Source organism: Nanorana parkeri, unplaced genomic scaffold (assembly GCF_000935625.1).
Source record: "Nanorana parkeri isolate BGI_ZX_2015 unplaced genomic scaffold, ASM93562v1 scaffold247, whole genome shotgun sequence".
In the NCBI taxonomy this organism is placed as follows: domain Eukaryota; kingdom Metazoa; phylum Chordata; class Amphibia; order Anura; family Dicroglossidae; genus Nanorana; species Nanorana parkeri.
In genome coordinates this window covers 1054269-1073772 of record NW_017306515.1, presented here as the reverse complement: position 1 = coordinate 1073772, position 19504 = coordinate 1054269, and the positions used below count along the sequence as shown (strand labels likewise).

The 19504-nt window shown below is 44.0% G+C and overlaps 1 protein-coding gene across 2 annotated transcripts in view; it reads left to right on the top strand.

Moving 5' to 3' along the window:
• Positions 1–19504, top strand: part of KCNH7 (potassium voltage-gated channel subfamily H member 7) — a 355010-nt gene that overhangs the window by 15329 nt on the left and 320177 nt on the right. The window lies entirely within an intron of this gene.

Below are 19504 nucleotides of genomic sequence, written 5' to 3'. Positions count from 1 at the left end.
CACAAAAAAAAGCCGCGGCCCCCCCCCCCCCCCCCCCTTCCCAAACGCAATACAGAGGAACAGCTAAAAGTTATAGGGCCCAAAGACAAAGCTAACTAGGGCTATAGCATATCTAATAACTGAAGGTAAAAAAAGGATGTGAAGGAGAAAGAGAAAGCTGTACTAAATGTAATATAAACATACAGCAGCTGGTAACAAATGAAGAAGCAAGGATGCAACCATAGTAAAAGCAGACCATACAACTACTATGGGGCCTGGAGGACTGAGGTGGTCATTTGATGTCTACGAAGGGGCTCATATTAAATGTATTTTGACAAAGGATGCTATAAATAAAATGAATCCAAGTGCCCATTCAAAGCAAAGTGACACGTTCTCTTGATAGGTTAACCCCCTTACCCAATAATCACTGCCTTACCCACTCTCCCCTTCCACCGTTTTCCGGTCTGAGCCATGAGTCTAATCTAATTTTTCCATATATCCAGAAGTAGCAGGTATTTCCAAGGGTTCTAACAGACGTATAGAGCAGAGAAGGATCATTGCAAAGGTGACTGTTAGTGTTATTAGGAGAACATGTCATGTTGCCCATTCAGGGCAATGTAATGGTTTTCTTTAAACTCTGCAGCATAGGACACTTGCCACCAGTATTAAGGTGGGCTGTTATTAGATATAGCCTGTGCATTAGAGGTAAAGGTCAATAATAGGCCAGCAAGTTGGGTACATCATGAAAATTGTAATATAGGGCCATGAATTTAAAATTGTACCACTGAGAGAAAGATGACTGGGTCCTGACCCCAGGATCCACTTTGTAGCAGACCCCATCTATACCACCTGTAAGTTTCTGCATAAATCAAACAGGTGCACCGCGCAAATCAATAATCATAATGCGTGAATAATAAAGTGCTAGATATCAAATAAATCGCATATAACCAATACAGTTAATAAATACTCATAAATAATAAAACATGTCTCTCATTGTAATATCTCCAGTAGCAATTAAGTGCAAATTGATAATTATAAAGTCCACTATTAATTGATGCAAAAAAAGTGACAAAGTGCCAAGATGTAAATAACCATCAGTGATGAGTCCTTCTTATAGCTGTAGTGCGCAAACTCCCGGTGACTGTGAAAGACACCACACTCACCAGACTTCCATATTCAAAGAGGCATAACAATCCCAGATCGCAATCACGGTGAGCGGTTGCTCCTCCACTCACAGTAAAAACGTCCTCCTCGACTCTGTGCTCTTTCACTAGAAAGCTTCCGGTTCAGGTGTGGTCGTTTACAAAACGTATCCGTTCCCCAGAGAGGATATTAAACACATAGTGTAATATGCCAAAACAGGTTTTTATTTTAAAACTGTTTAAATAAACTTACAAGATTCCCAGTTTCCCAGTTTCTTCCCAGTTTCTGCATAGCTGCAACACATTGCATGGAAATAAATTGGATTTTCTTCTGTTCACTGACCCAAAAAAAAAATTGGAAGTACTTTTGAGGCATTCCTTCCCTTTAATGCTTACATAGATGGCCCTGGACAATTCCAAGCTGTCATAACATTGTTGGTTGTATTGTATTGTCTATTTTAAGGACATTGAATGTTTTCATTGTTATGAAATAAAGGAACATTACTGTAGAGGGAGAATGTACTTTCTGATGATTCCGATGATACTGTTCCAGAATTAAGTTCATATCTTCATTTTTTCATTTGCAGTGAAGGACCTATTTCATCCTAATTTGCTAACAATAATATGGATATTAGGTGTTACTTTTGCTTTGTATTGTAGGGAAGCAGAACAGGCAATGGTATCTGGTTAGAACTTAGTGTATTCTGCTAACACTCTAAAGAAAAGCCAGGAATCACCTAAAAGCCACCAAAATTTTGAGACATTTAAATACTTACATATTATTAACAAGCAGTGAATGACCTTCAAAACAAGCCACCCCTGTCCACTGTGCCTGCAAGCACTGTAGAGTAATTAATTCTCAAAGCTTACAGCAGAAGCAGTGAAATAGTCCAACTCATTCTCCCAGCTGATCTGCTTCCCCCCACCCAGAGCTCCTGATCTGGGTTTACAATAGATATTAGAAGGCTGCTGATTCACTGCTCATTTACTGCTTGTTAAGAATAGCCTGGCCACAGATACACTTTATAGAGTATTTCCACTTTCACAGCTGGATTGGGATGCCACCTACTTTATTTTTGATACATGTTTTCACTCACTTTTTCTTTTCTGAAAACTCCAAAACTGATTTTTTTTCATTCTCTATAATTTCAAGGAAGGGGCTGATGAGTTAGTGTTTACCATAATTAACCCTGTCTGTGCTGTACACATGTATTGTACTGTACTGTGCTGATCTCATTATCAGTTGTAAACTAGATTTAAACACTGTCTGTTCTAACAAAGGGTTACAGATAGAGACACTTGGCTTCCAGCATTCCGTTAATGAGGGGGAGCTCATTCTGCTCCTCATTATCTCAGGGACAGACTTACTCACTAATTGTTCAGAGTAGCTCTCAGTTTGCCCAAAGGTTTCCCCCAAAGAAATACAGAAAAGTAAGAAATATTTTTTGTAAATTATTCTTAGGGGCCAATGAATACATTTTCTGCCTAGGATATAGCTGGCTGAATGCTGTTCACACGGCACTACCACCACTAGATGGCACTGAGAAGCATAGGCATTTTCTATGCTCCTTGGCTCCATCTATCGGTGGTAGTGATGTGCAAACAGCATTCGCTCCCATCTATACATTGGGCAGAAGATTTATAAATCAGCCCCTTAAGTATGCTGTGTTACTAGAAACACATTGCAAACATATAGTTGGGTTTTCTCAAATTCAACTGAAAAAGTGGAAATACACTTTGAATAGCGTGTGCTGAATGCTGTCTTCGATCTGATTGATAGAAGCAAGGGTTACAATTTTGAGCATCATTTGCAGTCACTGCATAATTTTTAACCCAGTAATTGCAAGGGATGCAAACTGCACATGTATTCCTAGGGGGCGTTAACAGAGGCATGTCTGCTATAAAATGGGCATATGGCATCCCGCCCAGCTCTTGGCAACCAGTGACGTCACTGGCTGCCAGGAGCTTGGTGGGATGCCTGCCAGACCAAAAAAAGTAAGCTGCCACCGAGGGTCGGCGAACTTTTGATGACCCATGGTGTGGCGCCCCCACCCTTCAAGTGGTGCCCAGGGCATGTGCCATAAGTGCCATGCCCTGCATCCACCACTGTGGTCAGATATCATGCATGCTGCGAAACAGATTAATGGGTGAAAGTACGACATAGGCACCACAATAACTTTTAAGGTGAGAGCCAGAGTACGTTCCAGAGCTCGGTTGACTCCTTCACTTACAGGTAGATATCTCCCCCACCCATCATTCTGTGGGTGAAATATGCCCGCCTGTGGCCACTCCGACTCCGTATAAAATAGTTACTTCCAAAACCTTTTGCTCAGCACTTTTTTTTTTATATAAGATTCTAAATGCTGAGGAGTGATTGTTATCCATTTAGATGCTTTAGGGGAAATCTCATCAGTGTGTGAAAACGTACATCCTTTTATCGCTCCAAGAACACGAGGCTGCGTGGCGGTTGATCCATCATAAAATCGGAAATCCCAGAATCATTTGCCAGGATGTGACAGGCAGAACGATGCCGGGGCCTGGGCTTCATAGGGGCCAATTCTCTAGGGCTGTGTACTTCTTTATTAGTGGCACAGCTCCAGGAATAATTTTTCATAACGCAATAAATGTCACAATCACTTTAATATATAAGATTCTGTCGGTTTTCATAATAATTATTTGGGAAGTATGTGTGTGTTTTATTCCTGTTTGCCGCTGAATGACTGAAAATAAATAATTTTTATAAAATGATTTATATATTTTGAAAATGACGGTAATTTATAACTCGGCTGTAGGAGAATACATATATTTCTCAAGTCAAGAGCTGTTCTAATGTGAGCCCGATGCTGGGGTTTCCTCCAGAGAGTGTAGCCGTAATCTGGCTTTGCTGACTAATCACTTAACAAAATTTGACACAATGGACCATGTTTTGTTCATTTTCCTTTGCTGCTTGTATTACGATTCTTACATGCCATAAATTGTGCTGCCAGGCGCCTGATACAGCAACAGAAACTAATGGAGGACTTGGTGTCATTTTATTATTCCTTTTACATTGAGTTTGGTGTTTATAAACTTCTTTTCAAAATGGTCTGAGAAACGCATAAACAAGTCAGTTCGCTGTCTCAGCATTGACCTCAATGTAATTGACCTACTTTGATGTCCCAGTAAATGGTAATGATGTGTGTTTGAGGGGCTTAAAATTATATTAAATTCAAAAGATTTAAGGTATTTCAATCACTGATGAAATCACTTACAATAAATACTGCTTCTTAAAGTTTTAGTTTCCTGCAGATTCAGCTGGTCCCCTGAGCACCGGCTCTGATACCCTGCAGATTCAGCTGGTCCCTTGAGCACTGGCTCTGATACCCTGCATTAGGGTGGCTCATTTCCCTTGCAGTGTCCTATGGAACAACCCTTGTGTGTGCTAGTAAGCTTTGTGTGTCTCCACAAACACAAAGGAATCCCAGGACATTCCACCCCACTCCTCCTTCCTCTCTCCTGCATTCTTCCTTCTCCAAGCTAGTAGATTATTATTATTATTATACAGGATTTATATAGCGCCAACAGTTTGCGCAGCGCTTTACAATATAGGGCAGACATTTCAATCACAATACAATTCAAGACAAGATGGTAAGGACAGCCCTGCCCCTGAGGGCTTACAATTTAAAAGGTAGGGGGAAGTGATACATGAGGAGGTGAACTGTTGGTGGAGACTGCTTGTGATCTTGTACTGGGCAGGAACTTCAAGGAAGCAGAGCTGACAGAGTTGGAGCCAGCTGTTTGGAAACATGACAACTGTAAGTGTTTGAGCAAAGATTTTTTATATTTGTTGCATGTTCCCATTCACATAGTAGAACTTTTTTTGTTTTAAATCAACGTTTATTTAACAGAGTAATAATCTGACATTCAAACTTATCCCAAAAGACTGCACGCAGGCAGTCAGTGAATACTCATTTACAATGAATGAGCAAGCATATCAAATAATGTAGCATAATATCAGACAGATTTGGTTATATCAGGACTCAATGGCACAGTAATATATCATGACCCTGTAGAGAGAACAACATATCAGCCACTGGTCAAAGACATTGCATAGCATGTTTCGTACGTATGTGTTGGTCGCCTTACATTTCACAATATACGTGCTGTGGGAAAGGCCCCCCCTTCGTAGCACATATTTGAGGTAGAATACAGAAATGCTAGATACTCGAAAGGCACTGGGTCCCAAGCACTGTATCACCGCTACTGCCACATATCATACTTTCTGAGCTTTAGGCGACTAAGGCGGGTACCTCGAGGGGTGAGGTAGAGAGGAGAAGAAAAGATAAAGTTGCTCCGTGTTTGATGAGGACCCCCCTGATAACACATTTGTGTGCCTCCCAAACAATCAGAGGGTCGGCACTGTCCTCGCCATTGGTGCGGAAATAATCCGTCAAAGAAGACGAATCTTCCCCACGAATGGCGGGATCCTGCAGTAGAGGTGTACCTACAGTTGCTGAAAGAACCTTAGGCAGGTCCGCGTGTCGAAGCAGGAAGTAATCGAACCTCGAGTATGAATGATGGACCGTCGAGTAGTAGGTAAAGTCTCGCCTCTCAGGGAACAGGGTATGCCACACGTCCACAAGGTGGAGTTGCTGTAGGGCTAATTTGAGCTTCCTGAGATAGGAGAAGGAGAGGTGGGAGGCGCCCCTGGAGGTGTCGATAATAGGGTCTAGGGCAACATTAAAGTCTCCGCCTAGTATCAGCGTCCCCTCCTGAAACTCTGACAGACGAGTGAGAAAGGTGTCTAGGAACTGGAGCTGGTCCGAGTTGGGCAGATACACATTGGCCAACGTCACCCCGACTCCGCCCGGGCAGCCCTTCACTACTAGGTACCGACCCATCTCGTCAGCCATTTGGTCAACATAAGTCCAATCCACCGACCTGGAGATCAGGATAGTCACACCCTTAGATTTGGAGAGCGGGGACACAGCATGATACACCACTGGGTAATCCCGATTGACCAGTCTGGGAACCGCATCCCTCTTAAAGTGTGTTTTCTGAATGAAGGCCACCTGCGCCCTAGCCCTCCGCAAGTCAGATAACAATCTAGAGCGCTTCTCAGGGATGTTCAGGCCCCTGACATTCAGGGAGTAGATTGAAAGCGGAGGCATTTACGTGGGAAGGAGGGGGTGGGAAGGGAAGGAGTGGGGAGGGGGGAGAGCAGAGAGACCAATAGGGAAAAATGGCAAACAGGAGAGACAGAAAGAGGTAAGGAGAATGTAATTAGGAAAAGTCAGAAGAAAAGAATGTACTGACACTGGCTACAGGTCAGTCAAAACCTTGTTATTGCGAACACCCCTGTGCAACTAGGGTGTGAACGTGTATCCTATGGGGGTAAAGATGTAGTAAAACAGTGATCAAAACAACAGCGGTAAAGGAGATGCATCAACTCGGCAACAGTACCCTACATCAGTGTTAAAGGCATATTATAACAGAGTAAAGTAAACCCCAGTAACCAAGTCCTGGGTGTCCATGAGGGGAGAGGGTGCCATCCCTGAACCCCTCATGCAGGGGGCCCGCCAATGCCGCAGTCCCACCCCCCATGAGCCACTCGCCTCCCTGCCCCTCCCCATGAGGGCAGCAAATAAAACCATATGGGAGTGTAAAATATGTCTCCCCTCCCCCCAGTATTAGATAGATAAAGGGGCCCTCCCCAGGACCAATCTTCTGGAGCCTACAAAGGGCCCAAAGGAGGGCCCACTGCATTGGTTAGGAAGGTACAGCAAACACAATACACAATTCCCACTTAAAACAACATTATAACACAGGGATTGTGACAAAAACACCTGGGGTTGCAACTCAGCTTGCAAAGGAATGGGTCATCAGGCTTCGCTCCGTGCGTGGGATGGACCAGGCGCTGTGCGTCGGTTGGCTCGGCTGCGGGATCTCCCTGGTCTGGAGGATCCGTACGGGAGCGGGGCAGATGACTGTCGATCCTCGGTGAAGTCCAGCCAGTTCGGGATAGGTATAGCCTCTACCCCCAGGAAAGAAAACAAGGCCGGCAGCTGTTGAGGACGATGTAGCTGGAATGTGGCGTCACCCAGCCGCACAATGAGAGGAAAAGGATGCCCCCATCTGTACGAGGCGTCCGCGGAGTGGATGACCTCCAGTAAGGGCCTCAAGGATCGTCTCATGCGGAGGGTATGTCTGGAAAAGTCAGGCATGATGTGAACAGGAGCTCCATCAAAGTCCATTGGTCCCTTGTGCCAGGCCTTTTGCAGCATTTCCTCCTTTATGGCATAAACGTGGACCCGGCAGAGAACATCGGGAGGCTGGGAGTTAGCAGTGGTTTGAGGACGACCTCCAAGAACTCGGTGTACCCGGTCCAATTGCATGACCGCTTCAGGGGGTTTATCCAGGTAGTGGTTGAGGATCGCCAGGACGGTAGATCGCAGGTCCCTGCTAGTGGTAGCTTCAGGGATACCTCTCAACCGCAGATTATTGCGCCTATTGCGGTTTTCGCCGTCATCCAGCCGGAGGAAAGCCGTAGTGATCTGTGTGCCCATATCCGAGTGGGCCGATTCCAAGGCCGACAGCCGCTGCGTGATAGAGGACGTAGAGTCTTCCAGTGTGGGCACCCGGCCATCTAAAGCTGTCACCTTCTGCCCAATTTCATGGACTTCTTGTCTGAAGGCCGCCACGATCGTCGCTGCCATTGCCTCCAGGTCTCCTTTGGTGGTGAGCCGCGGGAGGATCTCCCCCCGTTCCCCCCCTGCCCCCACCTCCGTCAGTGTGCGGTCTCCAGGGCCTGTAGATGGGAGAACAGGCGAGGGGATCGGGGATGGGGGCCGGTCACGATCACGGGTCAGCTCCGCCATATCGTGCAGGGGTGCCGGCGCTTTGCCCTTGGGCTTAGAAGGAGTGGGGCCTGCAGCCGCCGATCGGGTAGTCGCCATGCGCGACGATCCACCTACCCGGCTTGAGGTGTCGGCGGGGGCAAAGAAGCCTGTCAGGGCGGACTGGCGAGAGCTCCGGAGTTGCGGCTGACTGCCCGGCGGCCGTGACATGCAGAGAGAGAGCCGTTAACTGCTTCTGGAGAGCGGGTCAGTGCCGCTCGATGCAGAGCTGCTAGTTAGTGCGTCTTTACGGCGCCATTGTTAAGCCACGCCCCCCATAGTAGAACTTTTTTTTAAACTGTAACTTACCCTTTTTTTGTTGTTCTTTGTGCCAACTCCAGGACTGAAAAATCCTGCTCAGCTCTCACTGTCTGGGGGATGGGGAAGAGTTTTGTTTCAAATAAATAAGCCTGTCAGTCCAATAACATACAAACATGAGGTTTACCCAACAACCATTTTGCATCCAACTGCTTCCATCGTGGTGGTGGTGGTATTGCTGGTGGTGGGTGGCCAGAGGAACATTGCACCTTTACTTATATGAATTGACTGTGAGTAATAAGATGAGGATCGCCTTATGTCATAGAGTAATCTAATAGTTTGGCTTGCACTACCATATATGACTACCGGCAAAATCAAAGCTCTGATACCAGTTTAAACTGGAACAATGCAAGTGGTTGAATACACCACCTAACTCCATATACTGTATATGAGCTGTTTTACCTGCTAAAGAATTTTTGACAGACACCCCTGACATGGCGCATAGCGAGGTCCTTATCCTTAATTGCAGCATCTTAACTTGGTCAAGAGCACATTACAACCTGATGATATTATATTGGAGAAGCAGCAGCACAGTGATGAACCTTCACACTCTGTCCTCCTGTCAATGTATTCCTTGTTGGCACATGTGCAATGCAACAGAGCTGCTGGGAAGAAATTACAGGATGCCTATATCAAAATGATTGTACTTGCAATAGCTGCATTTAAATTAAAAAAGAATAGGGCTGCAACCAACTAATCAATAAAAATCGATTATGAGAATAGTTGTCAACTATTCTTGTAATCGATTAGTTGGTTGAATCTCCTAGCTCTCTCCTCCACGCTGGGAGTAGGGCACAGCAAGCAGTGGGCGGGTGCAACAGCCAGCCTGCTATTGGCTATTGCAATTTGAAATGGCCAATAGCAGGCTGGCTATTACACCAGCCCTCTACCTGCTGTGTTTACATTCAGCTGCCGTTTGCAGAATCTTGCTACTGACAGCTGTCACTCCCTGGCTATAGCTATTCAAGCGCCATGTGCTTACAATACAATTTAAAAAAAAAAAAGATAAGAGGTGGGAAAAAAGTCATTTTCGGGTCAGCCTGACAAATTCTGCTGTGGGAGGTGCGTTACAGTGCCATTCATGTCAATGACACCCCAAACGCGCCTCCCACCCACAGCGTGCTCACCTGCACTGGAACGCACAGTACTGCAATGTTATGTGTTCCAGTGCAGTGCGATTGCAAAAAATTCTGCATGCAGTTTTATTCTGAAGTAAACTTTATGTTTGTAACTCTCCATTTGTGTATTTTATTGTACATTAAGGATGGTATTTATTTCATTATTTTTATCAAATTAATCATAAAAAATAATCGGCCAACTAATCTTTTATGAAACGAATCATTAGTTGCAGCCCTAAAAAAATAACCTTTGCAGTGGGGCTACCCTTGGGAGATACCACAGCTAGAATGGAGGGGGAGAGAGATGAGCGGTCACTGCCGCAGGACCGAGCAATAGGTGAGCATATCTCCTGTATTTGAGACCCTAGAGAAAAACAAGCACTTAACCCTTATAGTGCAGGGGTCACCCAACTGTAAGGGTTGTTTTTTTTTTTCTTTAAAAAAAATAAATGTTAAATGATATTTAATAACTACACAACTGCAAATGTTGGCATTTTTTAAACATCTGCTCAGCATAGAAGAGTAGTGATGTTGTCATTTACCCCTGATTTTTGTTTTTGTTGTTCTTTCTATTCCCATTGGATAGTAGACAGCATACCTACTTTGTAAAGAGGCATACATGTTTAAATTAGTTTATCTTTTTCGGAATCTGTATTCATTTTTTACACATGAGAATCACTGTTGGTGACTTTTGAATTTATGACATCCTGTCTTATGCACATGAAGTGTTGATGCCGGAGTTCTTTGTATGAAATAATCTAAAATAAGGTTCTGCAAGGGTTTTCTCTTCTTTTGGTGGAGAAAGTTAGGAGGTATTATTATTAGACTTGAATTTTTACAAATGGCCACATCAACTGTACAACACACACAGGGACCATGAGGAACACAAGTAGCCCCCCTCCAGAAGGAAGGACAGTGTCAGCACCAATTCAGAGATGGTTTGAGGATCTACAGCTGAGCGATACACAAATAAGGTAAATTTGTGTTAATCGTTGAGGTACTGTAAGGTTGGGGAGCTCACAGACCACTCGCACAGGCTTTTCCATTAACCAACAGTCTTTATTATTCTTCCGTAACATAAAAGAGCTTTAATTCAGCAACACAACATACAGTCCGCTTATGTCTCAGCAAGTACAGTCTTTAGCACACCTCTGTATGATACTCACTCCGATCACCCCTCATGAGCACTCACACTTCTCTCTCAGCAGTGTGCCCACCAGGTCTCTTGGGTCACCAACCTTCCCCAGACTCCCGTGGCTGTTCCACATGCGTCTGCTTGTAGTCATGTGCCTCCTGCACACCCACACACCACTGGCTTGGCTCGACCCTCGTGTGCTTCCAGCACACACCACCAACTCTTCCCTTGAGCTCTGGTCTGAGCTCTTAATGAGGCTGCTCTCAGCCACCTGATTACTGGCAACACCTGACCCTAGGACTGGAGATTTTCACCCAGAACTCTATGAAATCTCCAGAGATCCAGATCGCAGCTACAATACAGAAAAGATGGAAGATACTGAAAGCCCAGCTTTTTCCCTGTAAATCTATTAATGTTCTGGAACCTCCCAGCCCCTCTCGCTGAGAGTCCTGAGTGTCTGAGTCACCAGCATCTTGCATGGCATTGCTACGCACTGCCACAGTACTTAAATTAATTTGAAATCAACTTAAACATTTGGTATATATAAATGGTATTCATGTTACTACAGACCTGTACATCAGTTAGATCAGAGAGTGCTGGAAGACAAAAGAGTGACCGTCCTTCCAAAAAGGGATAGTTGGAATTTATTTTCCAGTTGGAAGATTAAATTGAAAACCGATAATAAGTGGCACGCAGAGGTTTTTGGCAATAGGAATGACAGCTCAAGCTTTCATCAAATTCCTCTGCTTGTAGATTCTGAATAAAACACGTTTATAATTCATACTCAGAAAATTATAATGTATCAACATGCTGTTTAGATCAATCACATTTCCTATTAAAATAGAAATTGTTTATGTTCTTAGGCAAAGCTGCTGGAACTGGGGGATGTTTAATTCTTATAGTGGAAGTGATTTCATGTATTTGTATTCATGACAAGAGATACAAGTATTGTGAGCAGAAATGTACCCAGGCTGGATGGAACTGACTTAATTCTTTCATTCGAGTTAGTTGCATTTTATTACCTCCCTAACTGACTCTACCTATATGAGTAGAATTCCATGGTAGATTGCTTTTGTGAAGCAAGGTCCTAGGCATACTTCCAGCATCTGTAATGATATCTTGGACATAATAGGAACCATTAGATTGAATAGTCCTGAGAGCTCATTCACTCCATGTACACCATAGCTCCAAACTGTCCTACATTTAGAGGGCTTGTCTTTCTATTGGACTAAAGTACTAAAGCCTTTCAGACAACATTATATTATTGCATTTGTTATTTTGGCAACCCAGTATAAATAAAAATTACTGGAAAAAATAAACATTTATTGTCTGTGTATTAAATATTTCTGGTTGATGCAACTGGGGGTGTGGCAGGGGTCCCCCTTCTTATTCATTTTGGAAAGCTGGGTGGTATGTGTGCACTGTCTTGATTTTGTATTAGTTTCCAGTGTAGGCAAAATACACAGGCAGAGGAAAATGTTTTTAGCAGGATCCATTCATACCCACATTTTGCATTGTTTTGCACTGAAAGTATATGTATCACCAAATAGGTTTCCATGTGCTTTCACGTGTGTTTTGGATGGATCCTGTTCAGTTGACATCAGTGGCCTAACAAAGGGTAATACACATAGCAATTAGTCTATTATTTAGGAAGCAGGTCCTATAGATAATAGTGGACTTTGTTCACATATTTTTGCTACAGTAAATGAGCTATAAGAATATTCTGCAGGCTCCATTTTTGTTGGGTTGACACACATTTTCCCATTCAGGTTAACTGAAGGTACTAGGGCTTGTTCACACTAAAATCGGAAAGAAATCACAAATCAATGGAGGTTCTTTTGACTTGCGCCTTACAATTTCCTTCTGATCCATTGCGTTGCGATACATTTTTCGACGAATGCTGACGGAGGGGCACCAAAAAATGAATGGGTGTGAATGGGGCTAGTTCACATCAGATCACACCAGAAAGTAGTGCATGTTCAACTTTTTTCAGCAGAGCGTAACATAACACAACAGAGCGGTGTGAACTAGCCCCATTCACACCCATTCATTTTTCAGTGCCCTTCTATTAGCATCCATAGAAAAATGTATTGAAACCCAATGGATCACATCGCCACAAAACCCATGTGAATGGGCCCTTAGGCTACATGAGTGATACTTAGGTTATAAATTGCTTAATTAAAATCTCTCCATTAACTTTGTAAGACCTGTGTTGGATCACAATGGGTTCCCAGTGAGGAAGACAACATGGTATAATCTAGTTGGTCTTTATAATACAATATTGCCACATCTTCTGATATATCACAGCTACGTTCTACCATGTAGCTTGAACATTTTAAATTGCCTTTGTTTATTGGTGAGTAATTTTAATTGTACAGTTTAGCAAAATCACCCATGTAACTTATGCTGACGAATAGCAACCTCTTGAAAGTTTCCATTTGAATAACCGTTCTGTGACTTTTATGTGAGTTTAATTTTGTGCAGCAGTATAAAGAAAAACGACTTGTTCTTAACGTACCATAATTGCTAAAAATAGCGGCAGCAGAACAATCTTTGGCATTGCATGCTGTATCTATTTTTAATTAGATATGTCGAAGCCAGCTGGGGAAATCTGTTAAACTAATCTTTAATTAACAAATATTGCCACAAATGCATCACTGCTGGAGGAAGAAAAAATGCAAAGCGGCTATTTTTATTCCTAGACGACTGGAGTTTTCTTCCCAAAATACAGAGCAGATGTCAGATTCTGCAACCTGACTTGTCAACAAAGGCTGTTTACAACTGCAGCAAAAAATAACAGATCTGAGGTTCTGTTACAAAAAAAGAAAAAACACAAAAAAACAAAAAACTTCTCCCTTGCTAAAAGGATTTCTTGTCTATCCACAGAGGCATGTTGTGTACCTGCTGAAACTGGATCCTAAGCCTTGGGCTGCATCGGTGATTTTTATTCTCCGAGATGCAAAAAATAATCTGTAATCTGTTTTTGCTAATTCTGGAGATTGGTGGGCAATAATTAGGAGATGGGTCTCGAAGGAATAATCTCACAGGGTGTAATTGAATAGGAAAAAAAAATGCCCAATGATCTTTTAAACAACTGATTGTTGAGCAATCAATTTCCAAATCCCATTCGAGTCTATGGGGGAGAAGAGGGGACATTCATTGCTAATAATATCTGCTATGCAATTTACTTGCGGCTGTGTGCTCATTCGTGCTACAAAGAGATCAGTCTCATGAGATTTAAGTAGTACAATGACGCTACTAAAAATTGCCAGTATAGCCTTTATCTTAAACACTATTGTAGCCCTAACCTTAATCCCTATTGGCGCTCTAGGATTAATCACCAGTTTAGACCTACATTTAATTTGCATAGCAACCCTAGGCTTAATCACCAGTGTAGCCATACGCTTAAATGCCATTATAGCCAGCTTAATAACCATTGTAGCCTTAGGCTTCATTGGTAGTGCAGCCCTAGGCTTAAAGGTCGGTATACTGCTATTCTTAATTGCTAATGTCATCCTAGGCTGAATTTTCACTGCAACCCTAGGCTTAATTTCCACTGTATCCCTAGGCTTAAAGGCCAGTGTAGATTTAGGCTTAATTGCTGATGTAGCCCTAGGCTCAATCGCCTGTGTAGCCCTTGGCTTAATTTTTTCTGTAATCCTATGCTTAATTCCCACTATAGCACTAGGCTTGAATGCCATTGTACCTTTAGGCCTGGTTCACACCTGGGTATTTTACAGCGTGTTACTACGCGCTATAAAACGCTCAACATGTGAAAACCAATGATTGCCTATGGGCATGGTTCCCACCTGGGCGTTTTACAGCGCGTAGGAACGCGCTGCAAAACGCCCTACGCCCAAAGAAGTACAGGAGCTTCTTTAGGGCGTATACCATTAGGCAAACGCGCATATTCGGTAAGCCTAGGTGTGAACCCAGCCAAAGGCTTAATTGCTGATGCAGCCCTAGGCTCAATCACCAGTGCAGCCCTCGGCTTAAATGCCAGTGTAGCTCTCAGCTTAATTGCTAACGTAGCCCTAGGCTTAATCGCCTGTGTAGCCCTAAGTTTTGAGGTCAGTGTAGCTCTAGGCTTAATTGCTAATGTAGCCCTAGGTTTAATCAATCAACAAATGTAACCCTAGGTTTTAAGACCAGTGCAGCCCTAGGCTTAAAGTGACATTAAAGGATATTTGTTCCCCTCCCCACAATGTTAGTGTAAGGACTTACCTTAAATCATGTCTCTTAATCTGATCATCTTCTTTAGTGTAGCTTTCAGCTGTCCATCCAGCGCTGGTGCTGGTCTCCGATCCAGCGCTGAATCCTCTGTCCTGCGTGAGTGCACGCTGCTCCATAGACTTACCTTGTGTCTCCCGGCCGACCATCTGAACTGCGCATGTGCCCGCCCCAAGATCCTTTGCGGCCGCCAAAGACTCTCCAGATGTTCGGACGGGAGCAAGCGGCGAAGACACAGGTAAGTTTAAACCTGTTTGAAAAGTTTTTTTTTTTTAGGTTTTTGCATATATCTACAGCATGCTAGCAGATGTAGATATATAGACAGTAGAAAAACTTCTGGAAAGAGTTTGTCATGGTCAGACTTGGGGTACTGAGCTACAGAGGGAGACTTGAGGGACTGAGCCTCAGAGGCAACCTCGGGGTGTTGAGCTGCAGAGGCAGACTTGGGGTGTTGAGGTTTAGAGGCAACCTTGGGGTGCTGAGCTGCAGAGGCAGACTTGAGGGACTGAGTCTCAGAGGCAGGCTCGGAGTACTGAACTGCAGCGGCGGATATGGGGTGTTGAGCTTTAGAAGCAGCTTTAGGATGCAGAATCTCAGAAAACAAGTTTATGGCAGAAGCAACTAGAACTGAGTTGTCAGAAACTGACTGTAGGGTTTTAGGACTGGAAGTTTTAGGACTGGAAATTTTAGGCAAGGAATATTTCCTGGGCCTTGGATATCAGGTACTGGAGAAATTGAGATGATCATCTTCATCCTCATCTTTGGACAGTCAGTCCAGGCATCAGGGTTCGTTTCCATATCTGCTTCATCATCAGAACAGTCAGTCCAGTCCTCGGGTCATTACTTTCTTCCTGACACTCAGAAGGAGGAACAGAAGAAGCATTTGCTATGGGAGATTGATATTGTGATGTGAGCTGGGAACCTGTTGCCAAGGGAGATAAAGATGCACTTAGATTAGAAACTGTTGTCACAAAAGGTTGAGACTGAGCATTCAGCTTAGAAGCTGTTGTGGGAAATGGAGTTTGCACATCTTGCTTTAAGGCTGATACCATAAGTGATAGAGAGTGTAAACTTGGGTTAAGTGCTAACTCCATGGGAGATTGCGATGGTAAGCTCAGCCTAGAGGCAGGTGCCACAGAAGACTGAGCACTAACACTGAAAGCTGTTGCCACAGGAGACGGTAATTGCACTTTCTGCTTAGAACTAGTTGCTGAAAGAGTTTGTGAGTGAGAACTCACCTTAGGAGCAGTTGCCATGGGGGACTGAGACTGAACACTGGAAGTAATTTTCACAGGAGACGGGGGCTGCACATCCATTTTAGGAGTTGTTGCCACAGCAGACTGAGCACACAGCATAGAAGCTGTTGCTACAGGAGATGGTGATTGCACTTTATGCATGGAAGCTGTGGCTGAAAGAGTCTGTAAATGAGGACTCGCCTTAAGGTGGCCATACACTTTACAACCATCGCAAGACCTTAGTCTTGCGATGGTTGTAAAGTAATTAAAAAAACGTACGATCTGCCCATCTTGGACAGGCAGATCGTACTTGCGATCATCGCAAGACCGCCCCGCCCCACTGAGGGGCGGGCTTGCGATGACCACAATGATGAACGGGCAGTAAGCGTTGTACAAAGCGTTGAACGGGCAGTAAGCGTGCGCACACCGGCCCGTTTGGCATTTGTCTCCCGAGCATGCCACAAACCAACCAAAAATCGTAAGATTTTCACCTGGTTTTCGAACATGCTCCTTAGACAAAAGACGTGCGACCGTACAGTAAAAGCGGTTGCACGCCTTCCATACACTTTCCATACACAAGGGGTACGAGCAACAAGTCTTATGCCTTGTTCCGTTCCCCTTGTGGCTCTAACTATCCCTGGGATCTTATTCCCTGCGCCCCTACTATAGTATTTCCGTGGTTACCTTTAGTATATTGTTGCAGACCTTAATTGCTTTCACCTGTGTGCGGTGAGTCTATCTATACTGCCTTCATTGCCTCACTTCTACTGTGTTTTCCCTCTCCATCCTTTGTCTGTTTGCTTCCTCCTATTTAGCATATCAATTTTTATTGTTATTATAGCAGGTTACATAGTGATGAGACATTTTCATGAAGAAATCAGAATGTGTTCACAACATGTGGTGAGGATAAAATACAGGACCATATACATTCCCGCAAATTTAACATGCGTGTGTGGCATAGGGAACTTCACCTTAAGATATGTAGTCCATAGATCGCTATGTGAAAACAGAAATAAGCAAATCATCAATTGAAAGGAAGAAGAAGAAGACTAAATAGGCCTTGGAGGGTAGCCACCACTGGGGCGTGGTCAGAGATCAGTATGTCTTCTATGGTGACCGATTCGATTTTTTGTAAGAGGTGAGGAGCTGCCAGGAATATGTCTATTCGGGATAGGGACTTGTGGGCATGCGAGAAGTGGGTATATTCCCTGTCCAAGGGATGATGGTGTCTCCAAACATCTGAAAGGTCACTCGACTTTATCATGTCCTGTAAGTGTTTGTCTTGAGGCTCAATCATGGGGGGGGTAGATCTGAGTTCCCAAAATCTGTCTTCCAGAGTATTTGGCGTGGCATTAAAGTCCCCACCGATTAAGATGTTGGAATGCAGGTTGCAGGAGCTTTAGTTTCCCTAGATGCTGCTGCAGAGAGTCTGCGATAATATGGGCCAGGTCTGGCTTTAAGTGGGAGGCAACAGCTGCAGCCTAACCCTAACCAATGTCTGGTAGTCTATTTGTCCTTGTAGGGGAGGTGGCTGTGACTCACCAGAGAGATCCATCGTTAGGTCAGATTGCTGAGTGACATCGGCGGCCATCTTGGATTTGTCCCTGTCGTCTGTGAGAGACTGTTCCAAGGCTTTCCTGGTCGGCTGTGCTCGCGAAAGATAGCGATCCATAGACCGTACTGTATCCCCTGCTGTGCGGGTAGGTCACGGTGACTATTGTATGATAAGATCGGCTGGGTTCGGGGGTGTTCGGCGATCGGCGGGACGGAGCTCCGGGAGACACGGCTAAGTCATCTGGCGCCGGAACTGGAAGTCCTCTTCCTCCTATTTAATTGCTTGCTTGTACTTCAATTCTGTCACTTACCTTCCAGTGTATCATCCTTTTGCTTTGCCGTCACCCTTTTACTTCTGTGCTCTTCTCTTACTTTGTGGCTGTATTGAATCCATCCATGTCTGCACACCCCCTGTGTGCATACATCCCTTTGTGCTTCTTTATGTACTTTTTTCTCTGTTATCCTGCTTCTTTGTATGCATGTGCAACACACATCTCCAGCTTACTTTTGTATGTTACACCTTCCTGCTCCTAGGTGTGCCTCTAAGCAACTTACCCTTCCCGAGTGTCCTTGTTTAGCTACCCTCTTATATACTCTGTATATACTCGGTATACTCTGCTGTTCTACTGTGTGTTTTGCACATTTTGCTTGTGACTTTCTCTTTCTCTCATTGTGTGCCACTGTTCCTATCTTCCTCCTCTTGATTACAAGTTTCCATACCTGTTGTTTGTTTGTATCCAGTTCCCCAGTGCTTTGACTAGTCCTTTGGGTCTGTGTGGGTGCGCTAGAGGGCCGCAACCTGGAAGGTGTCCAGCAGCCAATCATCCTCACCACTAGATGCTCTGTCGAATACCTGGCCCTTCTTAGATTCTGCGCCTCTAGTGCGTCCTGAGAACGCACAGACCATTAGTTCCTCTCTCTCTGTGATCAACATCCCAGATATCCCTCCTGTGTGTGAATCCTACCAACTCCTCAAACCCCAGAGCTCACATACCCTAGTGCCCCGGTCCCCAGACCTTGACAGAGTTGTTGCCACAGCAGAGGTATTGCTGCTTATAAAGCAACATGCCCTGCAATGAAGAAAACAACCTAATTGGTTGATTAGGCTATTTACCTGGATGTATAGGAAGCACATATAAGCCCTAAGAACATTGTTTTCTAAAACATAATACTGTAAGGGTTTGGACCTTCTGGTCGCCTTAAAGCACACTTTCTAGAAAACCAATAAAATCTGTTTAAAGATGTATATGTGAACTGTGTTACCTGCCAAATAATTTGTAATTCTGAACCACAAGTCTTGTGACCCAGACCACATCCTTGCCAGACAGCAAAGCCAGGTCAGTGACTTCATATTTCTCCACCGCCAGCCTCTTTCATGGACAATAAAGGTCGAGGTCATTACTCTGCTCTCTGTCAGCAGTCTCATTGTTACATTAACAGCACTGTGGAGTGCAGATGAGGTGGATTGCCTGACAGTGCTGTACAGAGGACTATAAGAACTAATCTAAAGTGAGGCAATATTTAAAAAAAATATTTACTACATATTCTTGACAAGCAGTAAAAACACTTTATAATGGACCTTCATTCATCTCTGTATCTACAAGCATTGTGAAGACATTCAATGTAATGTTTACAATGAAGACAGTGGGTGTGATTTACTAACCTAAACACACACACGCACCAGGTGCGTGTGCATTTTTACACAGCAAAACTTATTTATCAACCAAACACGAGCAACGTGTCACATTTTCACGCCGTTATGGCGCGTTTTTATGTATTTACGTACGTATGTAACATGCGCCATAGGCTACACGCCGCTCTAATAGCGGCATGCAAGTCTCTAAAAGCATATTTCCACTAATGAGTCTCTAAAAGCATAAATGCACATGATGCATATATAATGCTGCTTCACAGTTTA